The 24,080-nt window shown below is 35.0% G+C and overlaps 1 long non-coding RNA gene across 1 annotated transcript; it reads left to right on the top strand.

Moving 5' to 3' along the window:
- The first annotated feature begins 1,109 nt into the window (after window positions 1-1,109).
- On the top strand, window positions 1,110-10,248 carry LOC143623628 (uncharacterized). Its single transcript, XR_013151932.1, has 3 exons — window positions 1,110-1,410; window positions 9,368-9,838; window positions 9,946-10,248. It is a non-coding gene; the product is annotated as an uncharacterized LOC143623628 (long non-coding RNA).
- Window positions 10,249-24,080: the final 13,832 nt, after the last annotated feature.

The following is a 24,080-nucleotide window of genomic DNA, read 5'->3' as shown; positions in this document are numbered from 1 at the left end:
TCTAACTTCGCCGTTGGCGAAGTTGTTCTAACTTCGCCTAAGGCGAAGTTGTACTAACTTCACCTATGGCGTCTCCGCTGGTCTGAATTGCATAGCGACGGTCAAAAAATGCACCAACAGTTAGTAGTTATCGTATTTTACCCTGTGGACTCATTGGATCCAGGACTCATACCCGGGGATTGGATCCGTGTTTCTTCAACAATAATATGAAAGTTAAACAGAAAATAATGATATATAATAGGAGATAAAGAGACATAAAATCTTTATAGGTAGACGTACTTTCAACAACCACAAAGGCATTCAAATTAAAATCCTTGCCACTTAGTCTGAAATCTCTTTTTCTTTATTATTTTCACATGCAGTAAAGAGAAAGAAGAAGAAGAATTGGTTTTGGTTGATCATTGGCGTTGGATCTTTAGCTTTAGTCTTATCATGCTATTTTTTATACAAGAAACTTCATCTTAAAGGTATAAGTTTCACTTGGTACCCTCCAAAATAAATACAATTAGTCAAGTAAGGTTAGTTATCTTTAATGTAAATAATTAAATTTCTTTGTTATGATACATCTTGTTGAGTGGCAGCAGACTTACAGAAACAAGGTGTGTATGTTTCGAATGAATGGTTCTAAAGATTGAATGTTAATCAAAAGCAGCTGGTAACCAGTTGCAATCTACTCGATGCAACGTTCAGAAATACAACTACCACAACCACTAATCGATTGTGTTTAACCTAACTACAATAATTCATAAATTGTCTTGTTACAAACATAAGAACACTTAGAATACAAATAAAACAAATGACAAGATTATAATACTTGGCTAATACATCTGTCTGCATATTTAAACCAGTGGGTCTGTTTAGACTGCTCTAACATCATCAGAATTACATATGTATGAAATGTTTGACATTCTACCTTACCAGTTTTCCTTGTTAACAAATTAGGGAAACCCAAGAAAATCCAGATGCTTTTATTGAGTCACCTGAAACGCTAATACAAAAATGAAGGAACACATAGGAATATTAATAACGAGTTGCATTATTTCACCTTTAAGAGCATCTTGTTTGCCACAAACAATTTCTCAGCACTAATAAGCTAGGAGAGGGGGGATTCGGAGCAGTTTATAAGGTAAACATCCAGTGCCATTCTATTTGGAAGAATTTTATGTAAATCTCATGCGTGTCCGCAATGAATTTTTTAGGGAAGATTAGTTGATGGACAAGAGATTGCGGTAAAGCGACTTTCTAGAGGCTCTAGACAAGGAATCACGGAGTTTATGAACGAAAGTAAACTCATAGCCAAACTCCAACATGTTAATCTTGTTAGGATTCTAGGGTGTTGCATTGAGAACCAAGAAAAAATCCTCATATATAAGTATATGCCTAACAATAGCTTGGATTTCTTTCTATTTGGTAATAACCAATTCACACAACATATATACATACGTTTCATAAATGAGCTTTGTTGATCAGTTCTTCATGTAAGTAATAGAAAACATGATAAATATTAAACTTATGAACCTGTTACAGCATGGAGAGTAGTAACCGCAGCAGAGTATGAAGTCGTTGACATGCTTGTCATCTTGATCGAGTTCCCCTTTAGGATGTATAGTTAAGGATGGTTAGGGTTCTTGAGAGGTGTTTAGAAGAGAGAGGAGACACATGATTTACTTATGTGTGTGAGATTAGGTTATGATGTTAATTTATTCTCTCTATATATGCACCCAAGGGGAAACCCTTTATTAGCTATTAAGAGTAATATGGCCCATCAACAATTACCAAGCTAATATATAATAAGGTATAATTAATTATTTTGATCTATTATTATATAAATGATAATGATGGCCATATAAATAAATATATAAAATATATTTATTCTTACATTCTCCCACTTGGCCGAGTAATCATTTATTATGAGTATTAGATAAGCCTGATCAGGAGTTAACACTCATTTTAGTTTTAAACTCAAACTGGAGCAGAGAAATACAGTTATTGAATTGAACATCAGCTCAACACCCCCATTAATCATACTGCAGTCCTTATTTAAAACCTAAGTAGTTATGATCAAAATTTTCAAGTAAGCCCTTCAAACGTTTGATTTGTATAATAATTTGTCTATATGTCATTATGCATGCAGAACATATTAAGAGACATACAAATCAAAACTGTTGAGGAAATTTAATAGTTAATCATTCATAGTTTGATATGCAGTTGCGCATAGTCATCAATAACTCGTCATTATTATAAGCGCTTTCATAATATTTATGGGTGAGACTTTTATTTATCGGATCCTTAAGAATATCATGAATGTATTCGATACGAAAATTTAGATTCCTCAATTCGTTCATAAACGAATAATTATTTCATATCAAAATTTAATGAAGCGTCTCTCAAACTGTTACTGTTTGAGAAAACATGGTAGCTGACTTTATCACAATAAGTCTTCAATATATAATTTATATGGAGTTTAATAAAACTTATGAGTCCACTAATAAATGTTCAACAACATTTATTGACAACAACGTTGTTATTAATCAACATATTATGTCGTTATGACTTAGGTTGTTGTTATCAGTTCATTATGACTCCTCCATGTGATAGATTTGTATACTGACATAAGAATATATCCCGAAAATTACATTTTCTTATCTTTGAATATGACAAAGTTTAGAGTAATCTTCCGGTTTGAATTCTCACTTATTCTTTTAAATTAAGTCTTTTGTTTCTTTTAAAGATATCTTAGTACTCTTTTAGATGCTTCACATTAATCTAGACATATCTAGTGTGTTACAATTTTGAGTAATATCTAAACGAGTATAGATTTGAACTTATATAAGGCTTCTACTTAATAAAGCATAAGGTAATAATCTCAATGATCATATTATCCTCTAAATAGAGCAATATTGTTTGTTACATGTGTAAGGACCCACTTAAGGTAAAACTTATAGAACTAAACTAATGTCCCTTTGGGTCTATCTCAGAATGTTATGATATCTATTATGTAAGGGATATCTTTGAGATATTTCATATCAAAGTGTGTGAACAATGCTTTGACTTATGTAACATATACTTGTCAGAAGAATGTCATCTATATAAGGACAAGTTTGTTTTTAGTTGCTCCCACTTAACTTGAGGTAGGTACATTAATCCACTTGGTTTTTGATGAAAATAATTATATAAATATTTCATCAAATTTTGATGTTTGCATTAACCCATATATGGATTTTATTGACTTATAGACTAAATGTTCATTAACCTTCAGTTTATAATGTTTAGGTTATTTTATGAGCATGTAGATATGTAAGTCAGTTATTAGGGAAAGTTGTTTTAATGTTCTTCTAACGTAGCTCTGTAACTATTATAAGCTACTTAAACAGTAATGATCCTCAAAAAATGTTTTATAATATAGGTTATAAGATTCTTTGATGATTTATCCCCTTTTGAATCTAACCTTTAATAATTAATTATGCTTCTTAGTGTCTTAACGTTTGTGTTAGGATTTAGTTTAGTTATGAACACCTTTAGGTGATTCAACCAAATCTCAAAACGTTAGCGACTTATGGAGTCAATTATGATTGATGATAATGGTTTAATTATAAGGGGTATGATCATTAAACTTTCCAACATCCAATTCAACTTTAGTTATGGAGGTTACATAAGCATCAAATTTAGTAGGTTTTAAAACCTAGATGGCCTCATAAGTTGATTATTGGGTAATTTTAAAAGTCTCAGTTTTATGGATTACCTCTTAGTTAGGTTGCTATCATATTCAGGATTCTAAGTGTGTAAGATTTGGCGCAGTATGGTATACAAGAGGTTTAATTGGAGTAAAATTTAATATCTCTGTTCCCCCTTCCTCTTGTACTTCTAACAAGTCATTATAAAGACTTTTACTGCTCCCACTGACCTTAGAAACCTTTAGGAAATTAGCATACTTAGGGTCAGTATTTAAAGACCAATAGATTCTAGTAGAGAATACGTTAATGATGTAACTCGTCGTAGTTTCTCTTGTGAGGATTATTTGAGTAAGAATTCTGAATTTTCCCACGTTTAAGCAACAATGAAACTTTTGTAATGTTGTGATTAGCAAATCAAACATAAGGAGTTTCTAAAGAGATAACTTTTGATGAAATAATGTTGTGATGGAGCCATGTCTTGTACAAGAGTTGCAATTGAGATAATATCAAGTTTTCACTCCCCCACCTCTTGCAAATCTTATAAGTTATGATTGAGACACTTAAGGCTCCCACTAATCTTTAATATCTCTAGAAAAACTACATAAGGAGTTTCAATGATGTACGTGATGTGGGAATTTCTCATATATATGTTAGACTTGATTTGATTTCATTAACGTCCAGATGTCATAATAAACTTAGGGACATATTTAGAAGAAATCGTATTTTGTATATATGAACGGATCTCTTTAAGACCGCGGACCATAGAATACTGATTAGATACAAGTAAATAGCATTTAAAATGATAAAAGAATTATGTCTGAATATTCCGTTTGAATAAGTTTCATGAATGTCAGTGAAATATAACTTATGGTGGACCCATACTTATTCCTTAAGCCAAGTAATGTTTAGGGAATTTAACACGTGATTTAAAATCACTAAGAATGAGATTATATGAAAAATCACCCTCATCAACCATGTCATGATTTCTCATGAAATTTGGTTTTAATAGATGAATATTATAGGTCCCATTTGTCTTTCGTTAATTATTTATTTGCATTATAACAAAAGTTGTAAAAGTATACATTATCATCTAGTTCTATTTTATAAATGTTTCAATCCAGATATTGATAACAAATAATATAAGAGTTTAAGGTAAGAGTGACCTTTATGTTGGTGATGTGCGAAAATATATATATATAAATAAAACACAAGTCGCAACTAAGCTTTAAAAACCAAACAATCTATCCTAGTTCACACAAACGGCAAGTGTACCGGTCGCGTATAGCATAGATGAGGAAAGTCCGGATATCGAACTCGAAGACACGTGAAAACGTTTATAATCACTAAACTCTAACCAAGACTCACCAAAATATTTAATTGATTTTTTTAGATTTGATTTAACTACTTAACTTAACTAAATGAAAAATTTTGACAAAACTTCGGAAACTTTGACTACAGTGATAAAAACGTCTACCTAGGTAAGAATCATATTGAAGGAGATGACAAGACAATGGATTGAAAACTCTCACGACACCGGTTCTAAAGGATGACACAACTAAGGTTCGCTCAAGAAGGTCAGATCACCTCTCGGTCTCACTAACAAACTCTAACTTATCTTAGTTGATTTTAAGAACAAACCGGGAAAACAAATTATTAACGTGTTCTAATGCCGACTCACCTCTCGGTCTCACCGACACACTAGCCTAATGGAAACGAATACTACGCAACCAAGGATAGAGGAACAATTCAACTTAACTTAAACTAGACCAACTAATCGCTCAAACACCCAAACCCGACAAGAACAAAACCCGCTCTCGCGCGATCTTAATTCTAACAAGTAAAAGTAATGAGACGAGTTTACTTCTTATCACCTCTCGGTCTCTAAGAAGGTGTTTCACAACTGATTTTATCTAATTAATTTACCCACTTATCCCTACGGTTGTACTTCCCGCAAATAAACCCTAAACACAAAGTAAAGAGCCTTAAACATGCAACAACTAATCAAACCGATTCAATTAATTAAAGCATGAGGTTATTAGGTATAATCAAACAAAACACAACCACTAAACACAATCTAATTTACTATTAAATCAAACTTTACATTAACAATTTAAGCCATGATCATTAACAATCCATATTACTAGTCAAAACCTAACAATATTCATCAAACCTAGGTAGAACAAACAAGATTAGCTACTCATTAAGTTTGGACAGCCATTAACATTCAAGTAAAACATCATAAACATCAACATAAACATAATCAAACTCATTCAAGATCCAAGAATAACTAAATCAAAGTCAAACAATCAATTACTTGCAAAACAATCCAAAGAAAAAGATCAATTCAACTAGTTAGGGTTCTTGAACAAAAAACAAAGTTTAAAGATGATTACTTAAGGTTATATGGCTGAGATTATGAATGTATTTGATGCCTAGCAGCTGCACAAGAGTCTCCTTGGTGTTCTTCTTCCTCTCCAGCCGTCACAGCCACCACAGCCACCAAACTTTTCTTCTTTTTCCTTCTCCTTTGCTGCTGCCGATCGGAACTATGGATAAGAGTTAGGGTTTTTTTATTTTCGGGATTTAGGGCTGGGTAATGGCTGAAAACTAAGTTAATTAACTTAATATAATATCATGTAAGGCTTCTAACTTGTGGGCTTGGGTCGGGCCTTGAGTTGTAGCTTTGAAACTTGACCAAAAAGGCCCCTAAAGTCTTCCAACTTAACTCTTTTTTCACCATCTTTCATAAACCTACAATTAACATTTAAACTTTGTAAATTATTGCACTTAACCCCAATACTTTCATAAAATAAGCAATTAAGCATAAAAACCATGATAAAATCATAAGGAAAGTAAGTGTGTTTTACTACACATCAGTTGGCTATGCAAACCTTATAACTGTCATAATGTAACTTAAGTATTGATACTAAATTCTGATTAATCTTCAGAATATTTAAGGTATCATAAAGTGTAATTAAAAGACTGTTTATCATGGTTCTAATAACCTTAACAATTAAATTTGTCACTAACACTCATGTTAGTTATTTGTTGATTTCGGGTAAACATATAGAACTAGACTCAACAAATCATGTGTTAATGGGAATATTAGGATTAGCAGACTTATATATCATAATTATACAACTATCAATTTTAGCCAGCTGTTCTTTTGAATTATGGATAGTCTTATAATGTCTATGCCTAATCTAATGGCATATTTTTGCAATGGGACTTCTCCTTAAGAAACCTAAAGTTGGAAGTAATACTTGTATTTTGTCTATGAACCTTAGAATTATCATCTTTTAGGTTTTAGTGGTAGTGAGTTGAATAACATCTTATTTCTAGCACCGGACATTTCTTTTCGTGTACATATGTTGCTGATCAACACACTCATTTTCCTTTGGTACTTCTGAGTGTTATAGTTGATTCGTAAGACACCAAATTGTACTGCTGAAAATTTTAGTATGTAATGTACCAAAAAATGTATTTATTTCCATGTGTAAGCCCTAAATTTTATGGGTCATGGTATTTTACATTATGATGTATTCGGTAATGCCATTTAACCTTATAGTTAGAATTTTCAAGAAAGAATGCATGCATCTTATGAGTTATTTTGATTAGTCTTAGAAAAAACTAAATCAAGAATAACTCTATTGATAGCATTTATTTAAATAAATTATTGATTATCATTATTATAAGAGACATTATGATTGACGCATCCCATTTGTTATGCTCTAGTTTTTAATATAATGATTGTTATTAGAAAGAGCAGTAGGATAGCCATATCATGTCTTAATGAATAATTAAAATTGAGAAGAGCTAAATGTTATTAAAACTCTTTATGAGACAAAATTCAATTGTGTTTTAAGATTAGAGTGGATGATTTGAAGATAGCTATTTATAGAAGAAAATTATAGTGAGTAATATTATGGGATATTAAGATAATATATATTAAAATTTATGATCATTAGATTAATGAATATGATCATTAATGTGAGGATCATTATATTTTATTGAAGATGTGATATGTCTATTATTAACAACAAACTAATAGACTATAATTAATAGTTCTACTTACACAAAAAATAAATCACCTTTGGGCAGAATTAAAATTTATTTAAGTCTATGTGCAAAACAATTGTAACACATCACCTTTGGGCAGAATTGAGACAATTATTTTAATTATGCACGAGCTAGTTTTGCTAAATAAAAATGTAACAAATCACCTTTGGGCAGAAGTGAGACATTTGTATCATGTTATGCAAAACTAACAAAATCTTTTCAGTTATACTTGAATGATAGGGTAAATGTAACTCATCACCTTTGGGCAGAAGTGTATCAAAAGTTCATTCAAGTTAAGCCTTTATGTTTTGTAAAATTTTATAATATTTAAGGTTTACAAAACATTTAATTAGTTAATAGCGGAAAATGTTTAGAGTAAGGATTTTTAAGTTTCCGGTAGGACCTTATTTTGCGGAATTAGTTCTCGAAAATTTTGGGTTCCCGAGAATTGCCAGTTTTCGGCTTTTAGTGGGTTTTTCAGTATTTGGGTGTTTACATGATTTTATGGAGTTTTATGGATAGTGAGTTGTTCGGGTTTATGGGTTATGACCCCAAACCATTTTAGAAACTCATAAACTCTTAGAACACATAAGCTATTTTAAGCCCATAATACATGATTTTTAAATAGCTCGTGAACCCGTAAACCGGTTTAAGCCCTTAACCCATGATCTTTATTAACTAAATTAATAATGATAAGATTTGGTTCAAATCTTTTTAATGATTAAAAATTCTATTTGTTTCCTATTTTAAGGGAATTCAAACCTTTTAAGAAAATATTAAAACTTCTAAGTTATCCAAGATTTGAAAAATATTTCCCTAAATAATCATTAACAAATTTTAATCTAGATTTTGAACCAACATATGTATAATTTTCGATAATAATGATGAACACGAAGAACATCATCGAAAATTTTAACAATTAAACATAAAAAAAAGTTGGAATCGAAATCTTTAAACATGAAATTAACAGATTTCGAAAATATTAGAGTTTACTAAATATGAATTTTAGCGATTTTAAACAGTTTCATGTATTGTTTTCGTAATAGAACATGAAAAAGAAACCGAAAAAATTAGGGTTTATCAAGTTTTAGTCCATGTCTTCTGATTCAATTCCAGATTTAGGGAAAACATGAAGAACTGATTAATCAACATCACTCTGATGCCACATGTTGACCAGTTCTTCATGTAAGTAATAGAAAACATGATAAATATTAAACCTATGAACCTGTTAAAGCATGGAGAGTAGTAACCGCAGCAGAGTATGAAGTCGACGACATGCTTGTCATCTTGATCGAGTTCCCCTTTAGGATGTATAGTTAAGGATGATTAGGGTTCTTGAGAGGAACCCGGTTTAGAAGAGAGAGGAGACACATGATTTACTTATGTGTGTGAGATTAGGTTATGATGTTAATTTATTCTCTCTATATATACACCCAGGGGGAAACCCTTTATTAGCTATTAAGAGTAATATGGCCCATCAACAATTACCAAACTAATATATAATAAGGTATAATTAATTATTTTGATCTATTATTATATAAATGATAATGATGGCTATATAAATAATATATAAAATATATTTATTCTTACAAGCTTGGTTCTCATTTTAACAGCTTTTATTTGTTATAACATAGATCCTAGGAAGAAAGTATTACTTGGATGGAAGGATCGCTTTTTAATCATTGACGGTATAGCGCAAGGACTTTTATATCTCCATAAGTTTTCAAGGCTAAGGGTAATACATAGAGACTTAAAAGCCGGTAACATCTTGCTGGATGCATACTTGAATCCCAAAATATCAGATTTTGGGATGGCCAAGCTGTTTGGGATCAATGAGTATGAAGCAGATACAAGTAGAGTTGTTGGAACACGGTGAGTCCATAAATTGTCTTTTATTAATAAGAGTTCCTCAAAACCTCCCAAATTTTATTTCTTGATTTGATTTGTTATGCAATGGATATATGCCGCCAGAGTATATGATTAGAGGTCGAGTTTCAACCAAGACAGATGTCTTCAGCTTTGGTGTTTTGATGCTTGAGATTGTAAGCGGCAAGATGAATCAAGGGAGCTATGATGCGGAGCACCCACTCACCCTTCCAGGACTTGTAAACTTTCTTTATTTCATTCAAATGGAGACTTCAATCTACAATTGTTTGTCTAGTAAGAAAACACTTACAACTACGCATTGCCAAAAATGTTGAAATCTATATAGGCATGGGAACTATGGAGCGAAGGGAGAGGTTTGGAGTTTATGGATCCAATACTTAAGGATTCATGTTCTCACAGAGAAGTAATGAAATGTATTCATGTGGGTCTCTTGTGTGTTCAAGATCATGCTACAGATAGACCAACCATGTTAGAAGTTATTTCTATGCTTACAAATGAAAATATGCATCTACTAGAACCAAAACAACCAGCATTCTTCATTAAGAGGTGCGGGACAGAAGCTAGAAGAGATGATAATATGAGAAATGGATCCGCTAATGGTAACTCATTTACTATTTTAGTGGCGAGATAGAAACAAGAATAAATCTCGTTTTTGATCATCAGGCCATCAGCTATTTCACGTTTAATCGCTTGAAACGTAATTAGTTGATATCTTTCATATTCATTGGTTTTAATAACATCTTCTTTATATGTTTTTTTTACGTTTAGGACTCGTTTCATGTTTAAGGTTGATTGTTTTTTTCATGTCTAATGAAATATCCTGTTATATGCAAGACATAAATGTCTTACACGTACATATGTTCATTCATTCAACCCAGTGCAAGTCAATCCATTTAACCTGCCATGGACAGTGGCCGATCAAGCAAATGTTGTCAGTGGGTGCAAAAAACGGTCAACATTGAACGGGTCAAACCAAACTGGGTCAGGTCAAATGAAATTACATTAAAAAAACCACGTTAGAAATGTAAGCAATAAATTTCCCCAAAACACAATAACAAATTACATATTACAGTTGATAATAACATTTTCATAATTGTTACGGCAAAAAGCGCTCTTATTTACAAATAAAAAAAATTAAGTTAAATAGTGTAGAACTATAAAAAAGAAATAATACTCTGAATACTATTATATTTTGGTCTAATTTTTATAATAACTAATAAAATATATCACTGTATTAATAACTAATTGATGAAGTGGTTAGACAATTAAATAATCTAAGCTTAATTGTTATTTGTGAAAGAATAACTATACTTGTGTTTGAAAAGTTAGTTCAAAAAGTTGAGTTTGGGGCACTAAAAAAACACATATGGGGCACTTGGGGTCTTTGAACCTAATATAGCAAAAATTTATAGAAGAAAATACGAATTTGAAGGGGTGCATACGCTCCCCCTGGCTCAATACTGAATCCGCCCCTGACCATGGATCTTACCTTGGTTTCTCAAAATGCTTGAGAGCCATGTTATTAAGCTCACATGAAGCAGTTTTATCTATGCCACATAGATGGACGTTATTAATGGTGTTCTTGTAACTAAAACTCTCCAAAACAATATGTGATATTTTTTTTTTGGTGAATTGGATAAAAATAATCCTAACTTAATGCAGTTTCTCGATAATAATCTCAAATTTAAAACGTAGTTGTCATCGATCCCAACTTTCACACAATTTGTTTTCATTGAACCTCTGTTAAAAGAAACCTTAACGACGTTAACTTTTTTCCAAATTTCAAATTGATGTTTTAGGCTTTCAATCGAAATGAGGACACGAGTCGATTGATGTGAAACTTTCCACGAAACGGTGGTCCAAACAGCTTGATTTTTGTTGATTAAAAGTTTACATACCGGAATTTAAGCATCCTTTAGTAGTTCTGGAACACCGTTTTGAGGTAAGTTTTACATCAATCGAATCGTGTCCTCATTCCGAATGAAAGTCGTAAAACATCAATTTGAAATTTGGAAAAAATTTAACGCCGTTAAGTTTTCTGAACGGGGGTCCAACAAAAACAAACAGTGTAAAAGTTGGGACCGGTGACAACTATTCTATACACTACTAGAAAATTGATAGGGTTGTGACGCTAAAATGCGTCGGAAACGCATCACGAACGAGCAGTTCCTACTAAACTCCGACGCAATGTGCATGTCAAAAAAACCCTCCTCATAAATTCCTTTCTGGCACATTTTCGAGCAAATTATGACGAAATTCCGACGCATCATTTTGTCAACTTCTAAAAATTCCGACGCAATTTCCCGACACTTTTCTGACACTTTTTAACAACTTCTAAAAATTATAATTACCGTATTAATAATTCCGTATATGTATAAATATTGTATTAAATTTCAGTTTTGTAGATGCAATTTTGACACGTATGTAAATTGTTTTCGATGCAATTTTGACACGCGTAAATTGGTTTCCAACACTATCCTGATACATATAAAAATTTTTTGTAGACTCAATTCTTACACATATATGAAATGTTATCCAGACGCAATTCCGACGCATTTGTTTTTTGTCAGAATATATTTATTTGCAAAATCAAAATAATCCAGATTTTTTTCCTGCTAGAATAAATAAATAAAAAAGCCACAAAACTTGTTTTAACGAAACGACCACAAATTGACTCACAAAACAACTTTTACCAATTTAAACTCAAAATACAATCAACGTCATTAACTAACATATCTAAAACGATACATAAATAACTACTATCAAGAACAAAATATTTTGGCCACTTCTACACCTCTTTGTATTGCTTTGTCCATATTTATTGCATTTCGTGCTCTCCTTCCAACTCCCATTTGAACTTGAATCTACAAATTACAAATTTGTTAAACACGTATGACAATTAGCAAAAAAAAAAAACAAATAACTAACTACTACATTAATAATAACAATAATATAAATGATGATGATGATGAATAACAACATACCTTGTCTATGCTGGGAAATTTGCCAAATTATAAGCCGCGCCTTTGCTGAAAAAATTGCCAATACATCCTGCATTTTGAAAAAGAATGCTCAGATTAATAATATAAGTTTTAACACTAGTATGGTGGTAAACAATTGAAAGTGGACATGCCATGAGATAAATCTCAAAACAATTCTAAAAGGTATACAACAACCAATATTCTTAACAATCAAATTCGTCTTCATCTGAAGAGTGGTTAGAAAAACCCTCATCGGAACCATCATCAATTGTATCCTCTTGGCTTTCAAATTCTTTCTCTTCAAATTGTTCGTCTTCCAATCTTTCATAATCCTCCATTATTTGGGTATCGTCAAATCTTTCATCATCCTCCATCGGTTGGCTATCTACAACTAGGCACACGGGTTCATTCCTAGTCACTTCATCTGGTATAGAATGCCTTGGCTGTTTGATTTGGATCTTGTGGTCCTTGTTGATAATGAGGATGATGATTTTGATGCATGCTTTCCATAACCATTTGATCATATCCGGTATATTCACCAAGATCGTCATCATTGTCTTGCCTCGCATGTTGAGACAACACGAGTTTGAACATTGACCGAAATCTTGCATATAAAATGCTTCACCAAGCAAATACTATACCTTATGTAACAATCCAAATTTTTGTTTATCGATTTGCTAGCCATTAGCCGACCTGTTTTCGTAATCGGATAATTTAATCAATAAATTTCGCACTTATCGAATTAACATTATAATGTTTATTATACTTACTAAATTAATCTATTTTATCTATAAAATATAAACAATTTATACCCTAAAATAAAGTTCTAACCCCTAATATACCCACATATCAAGTTCAGGGACTAAACAATAAATTCTTCAAAATTATATCCAGTTCTTTCACCCATTGACCCGTAACCCGTTTACCAAACCTGAACCCGTTTTTCAATCATCATACTCGTGTCCAATCTTAAGCAATACGGTTAATAATTTTGGAATCGATCTGTGAGTTTGATTATACTTTCCATAATGACCTCACAGACACTTTTAATTAGGAAAATGAAATCAAGCTAATACGTATTAACATCCGTATCAACCCGTCAAACAATATACCCTTTAACATATACCATAACTTGATTAAACCTACAGATCTAATCCTTATTGCAGCGCAATAAAAACCCCTAATGTTAATTTGATTATGAAGACCTGAAAGTTCCGTTCCTAATCGAATTTCCCGTCGGCCTGACTTGGATCATTAAGTTAACATATAATCATCGTTAAAGGTTATTAAACATACTGTTGTGTTCGTTTTGACCCACTAATAAAAAACCCTAACACTAATTAACCAAACTCTTAACGGATTACGTGATTGGATTTATTAGGGTCTATGTTTGATTTGGGGTTTCATCTATTATGTTTATATTTTAACAATTATGATGATTATAATATGTAACACACCAGCTCAGTTGTCTGGAGTGTGGTTGAGTTAAGATTCGGACCGCCGGGGGGGCACGCGGGTTCGACCCCGTTTTATCTCTATTACTTTTAATAATAGTTTTAATAATTATATTAAATATATTAAATCATCTAATTAATATTATAAATATTAAAAAACTTGTCATTAATCATTATTTTGTTAAAATTGACATATAAACCGATAATTTTTCCGAATATTGACACACATATATGTGTGTGTATGTATGTATTTATTAGACTATTAAAGGTTTTAATATTTAAAAAGAATTTTAATTTAATATAGATATCTAAAATTACAATATTTATTTAAAAGAAATCTTAATTAATAATAAATATATACATAAAACGTATTTTTAGCTTAAAATACTCATTTTAAGAAAATCTCTTTATATAATGTTTCCAAAAATTTTATAATATTTATTTAAGTATTTTTATATAATTAAATCATAATATTTATGATAAACATCTGTTAAATAAAAGTGATTAAGAACTGATAAAAAATTAAAGTAATATATAACTTTTGTAAGGTCTTGTTCCCGGTGCCTCACTTTGGACGTTGGATTTACTCATAAACACGGTTCTAAATATCAGAGTTAATTAAAACTTTTGCTGAATATAAAACTTTCAATAAACATTTCACATCATTTCAAAAACTTGTCTTAAACAAACATATTTTGTCTTTCATAAATACATCATAAGTCTTCAGATGTCAACTCCTTATTCTTCTGCCATGTGTCCCCCTCAATCCAGCTGCCTCATCCTACGCACATGCGTGCATACTAAAAGTCAGCTACGCTGAGTGAGTTCTAGTTAATCATGTAACATACATTCATACAAATACTATCATATACATATCCGAAGATACATATTCAATACTTTACCTATTAGATTTCTCCCTTACATTCATGTGTACGTACATACATACATACATACATGCATACATTCTTTCATATCATCACACTATCATATTTTCATACCATCTATTCTGTCTCATATATTTTTGGGGTCTAGTTCCTTCTGTTTCAGATATTATTAGGATCTGGTACCTTCTGTCTCAGATATTATGAGGGTCTGGTCCCTTCTGTCTCAGATATTATTAGGGTCTGGTCCTTCTGTCTCAGATATAATTAGGGTCTGGTCCCCTCTATCTATACACTCTCTCATACTCTTCTTTAAATAATGTAGGTTCCCTGGATGGATCTGCACGGGATATTTCGATCTACGTAGGTGCGGAATCCCTGCGTAGGTCGTTACGAGCGTAGAAGACACGAATAGATCAAACACGATACGATAAACAAACACGTTATATTATAACCAAAACACGTGATACAATATCACTATTACAGACACGAACTCTCGTCCTCACGTTACAGCTCTCGTAACTTCGATAATGATCACACTAACTCCTTTTCTAAGCTAAGCCGTAACCTATATAAATACACGACAACTTCGCCTGGCATGTTCAGGCGAAGTTGTCCATAACTTCGCTTGACTAACAAGTTCGCCTAAACAGCGAACTTGTTAGTAACTTCGCTTAAGACATATAAAACATAATTAATCATTACAGACTCGATTACAGACACTAGACTATGAACTACTGACATTATGCACCAACAGACTCCCCCTTGGCAGTAGCTTCATGTCTTGATCTTCAAGCACGTGTCTTGTAATCTTCAATCTCTTGGTCTTCATGCATGTACTCCTTCTCTCACGCATACCGTGACTACTCGCTGATATTTCCTCGCTTCGTCTTTCCAAGCAGGAATATAAAATATCTTCTTTTCATTTAACACCTGCAGATCAGCTTTCGATAAATTAACAAGATGCATCGGATCATACACTCTTAGCACTTCTTGTTCGTCTTCGTCTTCCATCACGGCTTCAGCAGTCTGGCAATCAACATACCACCATTTAAGATCTTTCAACACATCTTGAGGCATAGTCTTCATTGGAACCTCTTTCATGCATCGAATCGGTTTGTACTTCATTACCATCCATGGCTTGCTATCTGCTCTCATTCCTCTTTCCTTATCTTCCACTAGCTTTCCCTTCTGTGGCCTTAATAACTCAAACTTCTTTTCTTTAATACTTTCTTTCCACACGATCTTCCCAATAACTCTGGCCATGTTGTCGTCGCTTCTATTAATCAACCCCAATCTAGCCAAATCCTTCACCTCACATTCAGGCAATGTATTGAGAGATCTCAACGTCCTCTTAAAGTATTGGATCCCATCATATCTTTTCACCACGAACACTTTTAACTGTTCATCATATAGCCAACAGATAATTCCTTTCTTCGACTCAGCGTACCCTTTAATATTATAACTTTTCTTGAAAATTGTAGGTACCACTGGCTTCTTCGTTTTGATAAACCAATGAGCATAGCCTTCCTTCCATCTAGGCTGCTCCTCCATTCTGTATCATCAACTACTGTATCTTGACATACATCTGACTTTTCAACTTCAGGGATCTCGTGTTCAACATTCTCCTCAACTATTTCACCTTCTTCAACATCATCTTCTATCACAATTTCTGCACCAATCTTTTCAATCTCTTCGACTGGTAGAACATCATCTTCACACATAAATTCATCATCCAACATATCATCATCCAACTCCTTCTAAGGCATCGATCACATCATCTCCCATCTCCTCGTCATCTACCATCACCACCTCATCACCACCAGAACCGCCAGCTGCACCTGCAGACTCTCCCTGAGCTGTGGAAGTCCCAAGAGCTTGAGTAGTTCTTGGCAACTCACCACCTGCACCTTTCGATGCATTGGGATCATCGTCTCTGTCATTCTTCTTCTTTGTCCTGAGCTCGTCGCCTTTACAGCTCGTCTCCCCCTGAGATGCCAAGAACTCCTTCATAGCATCTATAATTTTTCCATGTTCAACCAGTAGAGACGACTGCAGCTGATTCTCTGTTACTAGGCGCTGAATAGCCTGGGTCTGGATAAGATTCACCCTTGATTGTTCTGCCACGACCCGTTCAAGTGCAGCTATTCTTTCCGAGTCTGATAGGGTTGCATCGAAATCGAACCTCATATGTGATATATCTTGAGTGTACTGAGGAGGGATTTCAAATGTAACCGGGACATCAGAAGCAGGCGTAACCGCAGGTGGTATCATACCTGATAACCCTGCAGTTGCAACGACTGTCGACTCAACAAATTGAGCAACCACCTCTGAAGGAGTAAGAGTTGGAGGTGGTAAAGACACAATCTCCAGAGTCGTCACAAATTCGCCTGTTTAACAACTTCGCCTATATTTACAAAATCAAACCTTATAATTTGAACATTTTGCAATTAACTTTTAAAACTTCCTTTAAAGAGTTAAATGATAAGATCAAAATCAAGTAACCAAGTATTAAAACATAAAAACTACCTAAGTACGAAAAACTTTTAAAAATTAAAGTACAAGGGATCAAATTTGAGTCTCGACAGGGACTACTACGTTTTAGAAAAGATCCGAACAGGAATCATACTAATTACGTGACTGTCACATAGATCCGTGTTTAGCTGTATTATGACATAAAGAAACAGGTTGTAAGTATGTACATAACTTAAATGGTTTTCATCGTTTCTGTGATACGAGTTAAGTTCAATTAAGCCTCAAAATTTAAGTAGGCAACAACTCAGAGATTATGATGCCTCCTATCTATTCTCAAAGCGTATTTGGCTTTCCCCAAGTCACCCCGAATTGACCTCGACCCGTAGTGTCTGATTAAGTTGTAAGTATTCTTCGATCTTTAGACTCTGCTTCCCGTTCTCTTTCTTACATCATGATTGACATTTTAAGTTAAAGAATGTCTCAATGACTTAAATTTTTTTTTTTTTTTTTTAACAAACACATAGAGAACAACTGCAAGTCCCGAATCTGGATCACTGCAGTCTCTTGACACGCTTTCTTCACGGGAATCAGAACACTAACAGGCTCGTGTATGACTGAGAATCGCTTTTCTGCCTATCATTCGGAAAGATATATATGAAGACATGCAGAACTCTTAAGAAGTTTCCACATAAAATCGAGTAGATTTAGTTAGTATCACTTCTACTTTTACGCACCATAAAAAGCTACCATGACATACAATGACTGTTCTAAAGCCTTTTAAGCCTAATAACTTCACTAGTTAAGCACACAGAATCAGTATATCTATCATTTTCCAAGGTTGGATCAATTTTCTGTTAAACATAGCAAACGAACTTCTTACAAAGTAGTAGACTTGAAAAATAATTTCATTTCCCTTAAAGAAAAATTTAACTTCTATCGCCCCGACCAAATCAAAGTCTTCAGGTCAACGGCTATCCCGAAGATCCAATGGATCAGCTGGACCGACCACGTACTAGTATGTGTCCTTCTAACTAAGTATGATCGACTAATTTTAAGCGAAAGAATGAAAACTCATCATAAACCGCCCCGGTCACTTTCAGTCGTCTGGTTAATGGCTATCCTCATAGAAATGAGGACCAAACATATCCTAAGACATGTCCATCAAACTGAGGTAACCGACATTGTTCTAAGCGATAGTGACGTACGTTTTTTTTTTTTTTTAATATGCACAAAAAGCATGGTTACTCGGGATTGATCATCCCATTCAACTCAACAAGGTTTTGAAATCTTGATTTGTCAAACGCTTTAGTATATAAATCAGCGAAATTATCAAGCGTATCCACCTTTTCAAGCACAATCAGTTTCTTCTCAGCACAATCCCGTATAAAATGATGACGTATGTCAATATGTTTAGTTTTACTGTGCTTCACGGGATTGTTAGTTACTGAGATAGCAGCTGTGTTATCAATGCAAATAGGAGTAAGTGAGAAATTCAAACCATAGTCGCGCAACTGTTGTTGAATCCAAAGAACCTGGGAGCAGCAGTTGGATGCTGCCATGTATTCTGCCTCACATGTTGAAATTGCGACTGAAGTCTGCTTCTTGCATTGCCACGACACCAATCTGCCACCAAGAAACTGACATCCTCCAGTTGTTGACTTCCGACTCTGATTGCACCCTCCATAATCAGAATCTGTGTAAGCGACTAGCTCCAAGTCTCCTCCCTTCGCGTACCACAACCCCAGCTTAGGTTTGCCTTTGAGATACCGCAAGATCCTCTTCACACCCTTCATGTGAGATTCCTTTGGGTTTGCCTGAAAACGAGCACAAAGACAAACTGCAAACATAATATCAGGCCTAGAAGCAGTTAAGTACATTAAAGAACCTATAATAGCCCGATACTGAGTTGGGTCCACATCTGCGTCATTGTCAGAATCAGCACCCAATTTATGGTTGACGCAGATTGGAGTATCGAATGGAGTGTTGTCCTCCATCTTGAAGCGTTTGAGCACATCATGGACATACTTGGTCTGATGAATGAACATCCCATCCTTCTTCTGATCAACCTGCAATCCTAAAAAGAAAGTTAGTTCACCCATAGCACTCATTTCAAACCTTTTCTTCATGACGGCCTCAAACTGCTGACACATGGAGACTTTTGATGCAGCAAAGATAATGTCATCCACGTAGACTTGCACCAGCAGGAAGTCGCTTCCTTCTCTCTTGAAGAACAGTGTGCTATCTATCTTTCCTCTTTCAAACCCATTTTCAAGCAAGTAATCTGATAAAGTTGAGTACCAGGCACGAGGTGCCTGATGTAGTCCATACAACGCCTTGCTTAACTTGTACACGTGGTCTGGAAAGTCTGGGTCAGGAAAACCCGGCGGTTGCTCAACATACACAACCTCATCAACTTTCCCATTTAGAAACGCACTTTTCACATCCAACTAAAATACCTTCATCTTCTTATAAGCAGCAAATGCCAAAAACAATCTAATGGCTTCCAATCTTGCCACAGGAGCGAACACTTCATTATAATCAATCCCCTCTTGTTGATTAAAACCTTTAACGACTAGCCTCGCCTTGTTTCTTATAATAATCCCTTTCTCATCTCTCTTGCACTTAAAAACCCATTTTGTGCCTATCGCATGCACATGCTTCGGTTTTTCAACCAAAGTCCAAACTTCCATTTTCTTGAATTGAGCCAGCTCTTCTTGCATAGCATCGACCCACGAGCTGTCCTTTAGAGCCATTTGGTAATTCTTTGGTTCAATCTGGCTGATAAAGCAGGTGTACAAGCATTCGTTGATTATGCCTGTCTCCTTAATGCTTGTGTAAACACAGGTGTGCTCATTCAAGCTACGTCTTGTTTGTACACCGGAGGACACATCACCAATAACATTCTCCAAAGGGTGATCTTTATGAATTCTCGTGGTCGGAACAGAACCGACATGCAAATTGTCTTCCAAGTTAGAAGAGAGCTCGTCAATGGTTGTTTCTTGCTGAGAGTGAAACGGATTGAAAAATTCTTCTTCAGGAGAGGCAGCAGGGGTATCGATAGCATTTGATGAGGAAGGTTGACATTTATCAAACAGCTGTCTTTGCACTAGATTTTCTTCCTCATCAAGGATCATCTTCGTAGCAACTCTCTCTTCTTCTTCTGCACTATCCAAATACGGTATGTTAAAAGACTTAAAAAGTCTATCATAGTCGAAAAACTCAGCAGATCCGTTGCTTGGTTTTGGCGGTTTGTAACTTGTGATATCGGTGTTACACACCACCTCAACCTTGCTGGTCGATGTATTAAAGACACGTCTGTTGGGAGTCCCAACAACATAACCGACTAAGATTCCTTCATCGGCTACTTCACCAAATTTAGAATTTGTCTTTAAAATCGAACAAGGGGACCCGAATGGTTCAAGACCACTCAAGTTGGGCTTCCTCCCATGCATAAGCTCATAACACGTTTTATTAAGTCTTTTAACAGTCAAGACTCTACAGCTTCAGCCCAAAACACCACAGGTAGCTTCGAATCAGCCAGCATAGTTCTGGCTCCTTCAATTAACGTTCTATTCTTCCTTTCAGCCACTCCATTCTGTTGCGGTGTATACGGAGCGCTGTATTGGTGTTCAATCCCTTTCTGAGGGCAGAAGATCTCTATCTCAAAATTTTTGAACTCAGTTCCATTGTCACTCCTGATGAACTTAACCCTTTTATCCATAACGTTCTCAACTTTGGTAATCAAATTCTTCACCATCTGAGCCGTTTCATCTTTTGATTTCAGGAAATATACCCACGAATATCGTGAGTAATCATCAGTGATCACCAAGCAATAAGAAGTACCTCCTAGACTTTTTGCATTCACGGGACCGAAGAGATCCATGTGAAGCAATTCTAGAGTACTGACAATAGAATTGACCTTCTTGGTGTGATGGGATTTCTTGTGCTGCTTTCCCTTCTTGCACGCTAGACATTTGTCTTCAAAGTTGAAACTTTTCAAGGGAACGCCCAGCACAAGTCCATTCTTGACAATGTGGTTCATCTTCCGAAGATGAATGTGCCCCATTCTCCTATGCCACAATTCGGACTCCGATTCGCTCGCTTTTGTCATAAGGCATGATTCTTCCGTGGCCATTTCAGTCGACCTCATATCCATAATATACGTATTCCTCTCACGTGGAGCCTTCATCACAATCCACTCCTCTGGTATCTGAAAACCAGGATGTAACACAATCGCCTCATTCTTTGTAAAATGTACTGTGTACTCCTTATCACAGATCTGCGACACACTCAGCAGATTGTGCTTCAATTCTTCGACAAAGTTTACTTTTTCTAGAGTCATCTTTCCATTAGACACAGTTCCCATTCCTATAATCTTGCCTCCACTTTCTCCTGCAAAGCTCACTCTCCCTCCTTGAACAGGTTTCAAATCGTGTAACAAGTTTTTGTTACCCGTCATGTGCCGGGAACAACCGCTATCCACAACCCATAGGTTGTTTGCAGCCCTGTTCAACTGTTCCTGCACGATAAAAGCAAAAGATTAGAATCTAGGGACCCAAGACCAATTGGTCTTGTATCTATACATCCCGAACCTTGGCTTTCCAAAGTTAGTCTCTGTATAATTCCTGTAAGTCCTATTAGTATATCTCCTTGTAGATTGATTGTGAGGCCTTCCAAACCTTTGTGAATTAAAAGAATTATAACTTACGGTTTGGTTATTAGCAGTGTACAACTGAGATTTGTTTCTATGAAAACCTGAATTAGTCATATTTCTGAATTTTGAATGGTTTTCATTTTTAACAGTATTATAATTACCATTAGGCTTAGTCTCAGTTTTGGTATGCCTCACACCTCTGAATCGCTGCTTCAGAGGGCAATCTGCAACTAGGTGCCCTAATTGATTACATCTAAAACAACACCTATGTTCAACCTTTTTATCAACAGGTGTTTTAGATGTCGAGGCTTTATTACCGCCCGTTTGTCTCACATAAGGTGAGACATACGGGTTTAGCGGAGAACTCTTATTAGTTGTTTTATCTTTCTCTCCACTATCTGGCAATACCGCCTCCTCTTTTGCCTTACCAGGCTCGGATGACTTATCCAAACTTTATGAGACTGGACTCGGATCAGAAATTTTAACACTTGAAACAGGCGAACTTGTTTCGCCTCTACTAACATCTGGTTCTTTACTAGTTACTTTAATTGGAACTGTCTGAACAACCTCAAAGTCAACAGATTTCTGAACACTAGGATTAAAAGTGTAATTGTGATTATAAGGTGGTGGAACCTCATGATAACCAATTCCTCCCCTCTTAACAGAGGAACCTTGATCACTAACAAGGTGATCAAGAATAGCAGAGGAATTTCTGAACTGCTCAAGTTTTTTATTCAGTTCCACCACTTTCACCTGGTGATCAGCAATCTGTTTTTCTCTTTCAGCTATTAGCATGGTTTTTTCTTCCAAAACTTCATAGCTTAGATCAATCACTTGTATTTTTTCAGCAAGTTTTGCTTTTAGACTTTTAATATCCTTTTCACAAGCTTTTATTTTAACTTTATAGCTATTTTCTCTTGCTTTAGTAAAGTGATGATCTTCTTTTAAAGTTTTAAACTCAGCATCCAAACCAACATACTGATCAGTTATAGTTGCTAATTGCTCAGACAAGTTTTCACATTTAGAACAAGTAGGTTTAGAACATACCTCGGAGAGCTGGTCTTTAACATCTGCCATGAGAGCTTTTTCTTCTCCGGTAACCTTCTCATTTCCTTCAGTTTCAACCTTCGCCAAATTGGCCTGTTCGAAAGTTTCTTCAGAATGCAGGTTCCAGTTGTATTCACCATCTTCTCTGGAAATCATGGCACTATAATCTTTAGAACCCCCATTATGCTGTGTAGACTTGCCTTGACCACGTTCTACACGCTCATTTCTGCACTCCTTAGCAAATTGGCCGTTTTGCTGACAGTTGTAGCATCTTACCTTCGTCTTGTCAAACCCTGGCCTTCCACCGACAAACTTTCTTCCGGTCTTTTTCATAAACCGTTTCACTCTTCTCACGATCATAGCCATCTGCCATTGCAGATCAATTTCTTCCAGAACATCAGCATCAATCTGGTCATAGTCTTCATCCAACATAGCTGGATCAACAATCTTCCTCAGAATGTAGTTCTCATAGGAAGCAATAAAAGAAGCATAGAGAGCAAACTGCTCTTCAGCAGATTTGACACTCATAGGCATCTTAGAGTAGTTTCACTCGTTGACGGAACATCTCCTGTCTCACAATAATCGTGTACACCTGGCCATACAGACGAAAACTCCAAAACACTTTTTTTTTTTTTCTCGTTAACTTCGCCTAAAGTCAACTTCGCCTAAAAGTCAACTTCGCCCCTCAATAACTTCGCCTGGCCAATAACATCGCCGAAACCCTACGAACAGTGACGGCAACTTCGCCTGAATCCCATAACTTCGCCTGCGGCGCTGATCGGCCAGAAACGATCAGAGACGTGCCAGAAACACCAAAACGCAGATCTCGAACCATAGCATAAGAGCCTAAGGCTCTGATACCACATGTAGGTTCCCTGGATGGATCTGCACGGGATATCTCGATCTACGTAGGTGCGGAATCCCTGCGTAGGTCGTTACGAGCGTAGAAGACACGAATAGATCAAACA

This window comes from Bidens hawaiensis, unplaced genomic scaffold, assembly GCF_021521415.1.
Source record: "Bidens hawaiensis isolate Kalapana, Puna unplaced genomic scaffold, B.hawaiensis_p1.1 tig00000369_1, whole genome shotgun sequence".
NCBI lineage: Eukaryota > Viridiplantae > Streptophyta > Magnoliopsida > Asterales > Asteraceae > Bidens > Bidens hawaiensis.
This window is presented reverse-complemented; position numbering and strand designations above follow the sequence as displayed.